Here is a 10,033-nt window from a genome sequence, read left to right as displayed (position 1 = left end):
CATTCATTTTTTGCTTCCAAGCTAAGACAATCCCTTCTCTTCATCAATTACATGCTCCTCAATCTACATGCGAATTTTATTAGTAACATATTTTCTGATGCTCCTTAACAGTCTTCGGTTAACACTGAGACTGATAGTAGTCTTGGCTGCTAGTAAGTCTTACCATTGTACGGTCGCGTTCCATGGAACTTACCCATTCCAATGTTTCTTCCAGAGCTGCCTGGACAGTTTCAGAGGTGCTACTAGTTTCACTGACTCTTTCCGGTCGTGAAAACGTTCACTGTATGCTCATCGACTATTTACTGGATTCAGTAAGACCTGCACTCTTATGTACGTTCACCAGTGTTATCAGCGAATTTCTCATTGGTATTCTTTTACACAGAATTTTCATCCCATTTCTGAAGCCCCTCCGTCTTCAGGCCACAAGTGGCCCATTGGGACCAGCCGACCGCCGTGTCATCCTCGCGGTAAGGATGCGGATAGGAGGGGCGTGTGGTCAGCACTCCACTCTCCCTGTCGTTACGATGGGTTTCTATGACCGGAGCCGCTACTATTCGGTTGAGTAGCTTCTCAGTTGGCATCACGAGACTGAGTGCACCCCGAAAAATGGCAACAGCGCATGTCGGCCCGGATGGTCACCCATCCAAGCGCTGGCCACGCCCGACAGCGCTTAACTTCGGTGATCTCACGGGAACCGGTGTATCCACTGCGGCAAGGCCGTTGCCTCCCTTTCCCCAACCTGCCCCGTATCAAGCCGACCACTTCTCTCCAGGTCTTCCATTTTTGTCGTTCCCTCTTGGTTAATATTGAAACGTCCCCTTTGAACAATTTATACAAGACTGTGCTTAAACTGACATACAATATTTTTAGCGCAACGCAATCTGACTTTCAAAAATCCCTACAAAAGAATGGCCCTGACTAACATTAACCTATACGTTTCACAAATCACTTACCTCACAAAAATCTTGGTTACTCGAACTACTGCAATACAGCGAGCACCATTGCTGCCGGCTAAATAAAAGATTCAAACTACGGAAGGCACTAACTACTGATAGGGATAGTTAGCAAATGAAAGATATTAATAGAGAACAAACACTGTATTTACCTTAATAGTCATAATATATATAGCAGTTCATGACAAATTACAAAACTCCGCCATCTCTCTCCCCACATCCACCACTGCTGGCGGCTCACCTCCAACTGCGCAACGCTACGCGCTGTTCACACCCAGCTGCCGCTGCCCACCACTACAACGGCAGACAACAATGCAAACTAGCCACAGACTGCACACAGCACAGCCAGTGATTCTCACACAGACCGCTACGTAACGTTGCCAATAAGAAAACATAAACAGCCTACTTACATAGCCCCCATACTCCCCACAAAAAACTTTACAAATTGTTTTGGGCACTGGCCAATACAGATTTGAAAAAATTTTTCATAATTACAGTAAGAAAAATATCAAATGCACACACTTATTAATACAATGTTGGTCAAAAGCTAAAATTTTCTCACAGTCCATAAAGACAGTCCTGATCATTCATCACAGTGAAACTGCCGTTTCTTTTCTCGAAGTCAGAGCAGTAAAAGACAATGCACATGGAAGCAGTCGATTTCCATGCAGTCTTGAAGAAGTAGTGTTGTCCTTCCAACGGAAAGACAGTGCTGACTCTTGACATGCTGACAGGTAATTGGCCACAACAGAGCAAACCCACAGCAGAGTCATTCGACGTTTTGAAGAATATTGGTAGGTAGGTCATCACAGAGCAGACCAACTGTAGTCCTGGTAGAGAGTATGGTATTGGTGGGCCACCATAGGTGCAGACCCACTGCAGTCCTTGTAGAAATAATGGTACTGGTGAGTCAGCAAAAGTGTAGACCCACTGTAGTACTTGTAGAGACGGCCAGCAGCCATCTGTTGCAACTGTCCAGGTGCACAATCACCATCGAAGAGTCTTGTGGACAATATAGCAAGTCCATAAACCACCACTTGTGCACTCACAAAGTTTTTGAAATTGTCCTTAGAATCAGCAATGCTGTTATCCAGTCCCTTGCAGAATTATTAACACACGTGCAAACACTAACAGTCCCTACTTCTCACATATTGTCCATATACTATGACCAACAGAAACGTGTGCAGTGAAATGTAACTTACAAGTTACTTAATTTGATGAACTGGTGTCAATTACAATTTTATAACATAAGAATACAATTACAAAGGTACAAAATACATCATTAAAGATAACATTTGTAGTAATAGGGGCTTTACAAAAGAATCGAAATAACATATACATCAGTGTTACAGGAATTATGACATGAGTACATACATAAAAGATCAGAATGACTTTCGAAACATCAACTTCACACATGAGCATGAAAACAAAACAGAATAAATAATGTCTAAACATTTTTACAAAGTAAATAACACAGTATTAGAAAAATTCTACAACAGAACAACATCAGCTAAACACATAAAGGCAGGAAAAAGACAAATAAACAAGGGTACATAAACACATAGTGGGATAACACAAGGAAAGGACAGGTTTTGTTTTACTGCAGTGTTTTGCAAACAAAACTTTCTTTGCTTCTTGGAGATCTCCCTTCATTCGTCATTATTCCCAAAAAGTCCTATTTATACCTGCTTTCTGTATTCTATTCATATTTCTTTCAAAATAATTATTTCTCAGTGCACAATACTAATTTTTGCCAAATCTGTATCTTATATCTTCTCAATGCATTTCTTCTAATTCATCATAGTTAGTTTCTTATATAGTCTACCCCCTCTTAAGCTAACTTAAATCTACTGAGCTCAGATGCTAAACTAAGGGACGAGGCAATGCAGCAGCACAAAACATATTAACACAAACAGCAATGACAAAAAAAATGGAAAATTGCAAAGCAAGCTATAGTAAATCTAAATTACCAAGCGATGCAACATTACAACTAATATGAGCCAATGTGCAGCAACAAGAAAAATAAATCAGTAGTAAAACTAGCTTAACAGAGTAATACAAAGTGAAATTTAGTAGCACTATGACTGGCAAACAGCAGAAGCAAAAGCAATAAATTATATCTAAACATGACAACGCTCAAGCAGAAAAATATTACAGTAAAGACAACAATGCAGATAAGGGAAATGTATAATCACATCTTAATGTCTATGTAATTAAAGTGGTGCACCACAACAACTTATTGTAAAAAAAAATATTACCATGTACTTGAAAAGAATATTATGTATGCAGTTACTGTTACTAGTCCCTTCTTATTGTTCTTTCCTTTCCAAGTGCTCCTTTTTTGAAGAATGTGGATCACAAAATTATTATTTAATAGATCTGTTGACAGAAAGTGTTCACATTAGCAAATGCATTTTATTTTATAAAAGCAATGCTGCAACACAGCTGGAAACTAGATATCAAATGAAATAAGCAATTACGCAAACCAAAGCATAAAAATGGCATTCAATAGTCATGTGACATTTCATAAGTTAGTAGAAATTCTCTCAACTCTCGTAGAAAGACGCTTGTCATAATCAGGTGTGCAGATGTAAGTATCTTTCCAAGTAATGAGCGTGTCGTATTTGCGATGCTTTCTACAAAGGAATGTCAATAGCGAGGATTATGGCCTCCCTTTTTTTTTCTCTACCTGTACCTCTGAAAGGCACACGCTAATGGCTTTTTTTTTTCAGCCGACTGTCGCCCAGCTGGGTGTCCACGACGCATTACGTGCAGGTGGTCACTTAACTTTCTTACCGAAATATTTATGACACCAGTTTCCGCTACAGTGACAGTCTCATATAAAAATATTTCACAGGTCAAGAATTTGGGTTACAAATCTGTAGAAACAAAATCCTATAAATATAACAGCGTTCAAAAAATTTTCGCCAGCATTGTGATACATTCACGCATATACACACATTTCATAACTCTTAAAGTACGATTCTTGGTTTCCAACAACCTTTTTCACAAACCAGAGTCCCTAACCACTATTCATTATTCCTTACCTTATTCGTCGACACTTCTTCAATATTGCATCATTACAGATATGTAGCATAATGAAATAACTCATATAGCATCAGCTTACTGATCATAAACATACTGCAGCAGCATAATACACATAGTCATCGTAATAATATCATCATAACACCTCAGTCAACTCTCAAAATCGTCGTAGCTTCCTCCAATAATTTCAAAACCTAAAAAAAATTCTCTGCTCATGTCAAAAGTGTCATCTGCCTCAAACGCACTTTAAAAATCATAATCCCATACCAAATACATCGTTCAAAGCTCTCATGGTATCACAATGGTTCCGGAAAAATATAAGCATTTCACAAAGTACAGACAAAATACAATTTCATAAGTGTGAAGTTACCCAACTGTGAAATTGCGTAAACATGTGTCACTGATGTAGAAAAAAAAATGTTTATCTCTCAGTTAAATGATCAGATAGCTGTGTAATCTGTGTGTTACAGAAATATGGTACCGATGTATAAAGTTGTATAAGCAAATACCATATTAGCTAGTGCTCCTTGTGCTTGCCAAACACATGGTACACAAAGTAAGCGTGTATCCCCCTGAGGATTAATGTAATTATACCCTCAGGTGTTACAGATTACAACAATGGAATGAAATTATTACGCAAAACCTTTGTATCATTGTACTTCAAATATCTTTAAAAATAAATGTTTTAAGTACGAAATTAATCACTCAAATGCGTGTCCTGTAGCGCTAAATGTGCGTCTTGCTGTAAGATAATTCTGTGGAAGTGTCGTAATTATCGTCCTCCGAAAGCTAAGTTCTGCAGAAGTCAATGTACTTACCTCATGATAAACAAAAGTGAAATGCTTTGCGTATAGATATCTTAGTTATTACGCTTATTGCCGTGATGAGGAAAGTACTATGCTGTAACGTATTGTTGTCCTACGGAAAAGGCTGTCTCCTTGTAGCTATAGCACAAAAGTTATTACTAAAACATGTTTTACTTTCCAGAATAATTCAGAAAAACTGTGAAGATATAAAACAGAAACACCGCAAAAGCAACATTGTAAATTGTCACTCATTAGTAGCGTCGTGATAAAATCGTGTAGCTGTCACATAAACTAACCACTGTGTCATCTGGTATCTCACAGAAAGTACTTTAATTCAGAATGTATTTTCAAGTAAACCAAAATGTTGCATTAAAATCTCATTCGCAGTACTGGTAAATGTTCTAAGTATGTGAGCCTTATAGTCGTTACGTAATCATGCAACTAACAAGCAAGAATGTACACACACAATAACACTGTGTCGTCTGTTCGCAATAACAATGCATTCGTACTTTCTGTTTAAATAAGTTCTCTTGGTTCTTGACTGGACATTTAACTTCAAACATTGTTGCATGGTAACAGTTTCTAAAGCATACTAGTAACGTGAAGTGAAACGTTTTATGGCAAAGACAAAGTTAAAAAGCAGATTATCTTTCAATAAACGGTTTTACATGTGGAATGTGGGGTAAACCTTTACTCTTCCTAGTACGCAGAGTTTCAACTGAAAAGCAATTGTCATGTTTTATACGTCGGTAAGGAATGCTAAATCTTCTCTCAAGGTTAGCGTCTGTGTTATTTTCTCTGAGCCAGCCGGCGCAGGTGGCTGCCTGCGGTGCGAGTCACTGTCTGTTTCGTTGTTGGCGCGCGCCGTTATTGGGATTTGGAGACCTAACTTCTACAAATTCAGCTCCTCGAGAGGGCCCTGCTCTGTCTGAATCCCGCCAGTTCTGATGCAATTCAGGTCTGTCGTTACGATCATATCGTCTGTCGTCATGTCGGTAGATGCCATAGTTTCTTTCTTGTCGGTCACGTGGTGGAGAATTTCTCCCTGAATCGTAACTGCGCGCTGGACCGTTGCGTCTAAAGTTATTCTGTCTCCCTTGATAATAATTATTTTGGTTCCCAAATTGTCTGTTTCTCAGATTGTCTCTGTGATAGTCACTACTGCGGAGAGGTGCTCTTTCCCTGTAATTATTACTACTCTGCCAACGGTTGTCATACGGGTGGTGTCTGTTTTGGTCACGATATGTGTTGTGAGAATAGCCTTGTCGTGTCCAGTTATTATTTCTTTCATCGCGGAATTGTGACAGATGTGACCTGTAATTGTTGTGCTCCTGTTTCCGTGTTCCCCGATTGTCAGTGTCAATTTCCAGTTCTTGTAACAGTCCCTGAAAAGCCTCAGTGTCTTCTTTGCAACGTCCTGCTAAAATAATATGTCGTAAATGTTCAGGTAATTTGATTAAGCAAATGCGGATGAGTTCTGAGGGGCTGTAAGGGTTTGACAGGTACTGATTCTTGTGCAACATGTCTTCAAAATATTTCACAAGACTGGAGAATTCAGATTGTTCGAAATGTTTCATCATTATGATGCCATGTTTTACTCGGTCTTGTGTGGCTTGAGACCAATATGCTGAGAGGAAGGCATGGTAAAATTCTCCTTCACTGTGGCAATCGTGAATGACCGATCGCATTCTTACAGCTGGTTCACTCTCTAAGTAGCCACACATAAATTCTAATCTGTGTTCTAACGACCAGTTGGGAGGAAAACAATGAGAGAATTGATGGAGCCATGCTTGTGGATGAATGTCGTTGCCAGAATTCTTAAATGTTTTGAATTTACGTGTAGTAATGAACAGCTTATAGTCAAAATCATCATGTCGGCGAGTCGCATATCGGTCATTGTTAGGTCGTGTCTGCCGTTCCATCTCAAAATTCGGTGCACATTGCCAATTTCTTTCATAACTTCCGAAATGCCCTGTGTTATTATTTTGCGGCTTTTCCGTATTTCTATGTCCCTCTTCCCGTGTTGGAGAGCGAGTGTCCTCTGAAATACGTAATTCTTGTATTACCTGCGTCAACTGATCTTGTACTTCCCGGATTTCTCTTTTGTACTGTGTATTGATTTGATTTTGATTTTGTTTGAATTTTCTAATTTGTTCATACTCTTCTGTGTCAGTGAAGGCTACAGGTCTTGTGTCATTCAGATCATCATCTACCTTTGTAGATAAGTTAGTGACCTGACCCGAAAGTTCGGCTATTTTCTCCGATAGTGAACACATTTCCTCAGTGTGTTTTTCTGAACCAAGTTTCAGAGTGTCCATTTGTGTTGAAATCGAATCTACTGTGTCCTTCAAGTTTTCCTGAGTTTTTGCAAGTTGCGTAACCGAATCGGTAGATGCAACCGAGTCAATTTTAGCCCACAAGGTCTCATGATTTTCATGAACAATGGTTTGCAGTTCTTTTATGGCTGCTTCGTGATTCTGTAATGCATTTTCATGCCGCGAAAAAATTGGTTGAAAATGCTCACAAATTTGTGTTTTTACGTCATTACAGACTTTTTGACATTTCGATTCAATGTTATGTAACTCAGTAGTTAAATCTTCACGTGTTTGTTCAAGTGTGGTGTCTAACTTTTGACGATTTTGTTCCATTGTGTATAACTTTTTAAGATTTTGTTCCACTGTGTCTAACTTTTTGAGATTTTGTTCCACTGTGTCTAACTGTTGCTGTGTTTGTCTCTGGTGTTGTTCCATTGTGTCTAACTGTTGCTGTGTTTGTCTCTGGTGTTGTTCCATTGTGTCTAACTTTTCAAGCTTTTGTTCCATTTGTTGCATTAATTGTAATAACAATGCACTGGTGTCTGAAACATGTTCCTCAGTGCTTTTCGGCAGTGAATTTGCACCGGCAACATTCACATTTTGACAAGCGGGAAATGTGTCTTGACTCATTTGAAAAAACGGTGAGGACGCAAAACCTGAATCTACAGTATTTGCAAAATTGTGTCCTGTCATTTCGGATTCCTGAGGTGAGCTGTTGCCGAGCGATCGATCGATAATGCTTCCCTGTTCACTACCTGTTTCACTGTCTACGCCATTGTTTGCAGCCCGCTCCATTTCCCTATGCACAGTTACCAAATTACTACTTTGAACGTCTGTTAATTCATTACACAGTGGTGCTGGCAAGCTACGCTCGTCGTCACTATTATTTCTCAGTTTACTTTGGAGCCTAGTGTTACGTTTTTCACACGCCATTATTGTCACAATATTTCACACGATAACACAGAAAAGCACAATTTGAAGAGCAAAAATAAGAGAACACATTAACATAGCACTGAAAATAATATGTAGTTAATTGCAAGCGCATCTGTGAAATACTTGGTGCAAATCTACATGCGTGCCACAACTGTTTTACTGTACGACAATGAAAGTCTGCAACTATAAAGGAGATTCTCTCTACAATTACGCGCTAGCAATAAACAATAGCTACACTAATTACACAAACTACAAGAAAAAAATCAGAAGATTCCAGTGAGGTATCCTCGGCTAAGGGTCGACATATGAAACGTCCCCTTTGAACACTTTATACAAGACTGTGCTTAAACTGACATACAATATTTTTAGCGCAACGCAATCTGACTTTAAAAAATCCCTACAAAAGAATGGCCCTGACTAACATTAACCTATACATTTCACAAATCACTTACCTCACAAAAATCTTGGTTACTCGAACTACTGCAATACAGCGAGCACCACTACTGCCAGCTAAATAAAAGATTCAAACTACGGAAGGCACTAACTACTGATAGGGATAGTTAGCAAATGAAAGATATTAATAGAGAACAAACAATGTATTTACCTTAATAGTCATAATATATATAGCAGTTCATGACAAATTACAAAACTCCGCCATCTCTCTCCCCACATCCACCACTGCTGGCGGCTCACCTCCAACTGCGCAACGCTACGCGCTGTTCACACCCAGCTGCCGCTGCCCACCACTACAACGGCAGACAACAATGCAAACTAGCCACAGACTGCACACAGCACAGCCAGTGATTCTCACACAGACCGCTACGTAACGTTGCCAATAAGAAAACATAAACAGCCTACTTACAATATTACATATTACCCCGTTTCTCTAATCAGTCACAGCATAAGAGGTGACATAATAAAGGTAACTGCTTGGAAACTTTTCTTATAAACTTTCTTATAAATTTTCTTACCAAAAAATCAATCACCACTGTCTCGCACCGAGTAGAAAAATAGAAATTTTGATTTCAAAACATCATTATCACAAATACAAAGAACTGTTTTTTAAGGTGATCCTGATCTATCCTTTGAATTTATTTATTAACCTGGCTGCTTTTCTTATTACAGCTGCGTGCTTAATAGGATGATTCGTGAGAATTTCACGCCGAATATTTGCTCTTGCTTCCGCTAGTCTACTACCATTCAATCTATACTGGCGTCGAACTTCACAGCAGCACTCCCTGTCTTTCCACACCACCGATGACAAATTGAGGAGATTACAGTAACGGGAGATTCCGCGCTATTTTCGTGGAAGAAGATCGTTAAGGAATCCAGAGCGTGGAGCGAACTGATGAGAATTCTCGGAAGGGGCGTCCAGCCAGAAGTCTTCGATGGGGATGGCGGGAGTGGACTGGGGATGGTGGTAGGGAGGCAGGCGGCGGAGGGGAGGGTGGGGGATGTTACCAGTGACAAGGAGAATGTTCGCAGAAAAGCCAAACTTTCTTCGAAGTCACATCGTGGCCACACCTAAAATTACAATCAGCTCTATCGCTCACAACAGAATTCACTCGTTGAACTGCAAACGAAATACTCTAGGTCAATGATAATCTACAAAATATGGTTCGGATAGAATCAAAAATATTGACTATCTGTTCCTAGTTATAGCTGAGCGGAGTAATAGAAAACCAAAATGTTGAACTGTTGCTTCAATTTCAGTGCCAAATCTCTTCCAGTATTAAATACAGCGGTGAAATACTAACTTCACACGCATTGTGTCATTATTTGGAAATATCCACCTGTTGAAGTGAATAATTAGTAAACAGTTAAGGAAGGATAGGAACACAGAAATCCGTCCCAATCCCTTTGTTATTCTTGTATATCCAGTTTTCAGCTTAAACAGCCATCTTCAGTGCATCTGAGTGAGTTACCATCCAAGAAACTCGCAGCGGAACGTCTGACCATATGAGTTTGCTGGCTTATAGCC

General features: G+C 39.4%; 1 pseudogene; it reads right to left on the bottom strand.

Moving 5' to 3' along the window:
- Positions 1–607: 607 nt before the first annotated feature.
- LOC124597691 lies at positions 608–725 on the bottom strand (annotated as a pseudogene).
- Between the last annotated feature and the right edge of the window lie 9,308 nt (positions 726–10,033).

This window comes from Schistocerca americana, chromosome 2 (genome assembly GCF_021461395.2).
Source record: "Schistocerca americana isolate TAMUIC-IGC-003095 chromosome 2, iqSchAmer2.1, whole genome shotgun sequence".
NCBI classification, from domain to species: Eukaryota; Metazoa; Arthropoda; class Insecta; order Orthoptera; family Acrididae; genus Schistocerca; species Schistocerca americana.
This window is presented reverse-complemented; position numbering and strand designations above follow the sequence as displayed.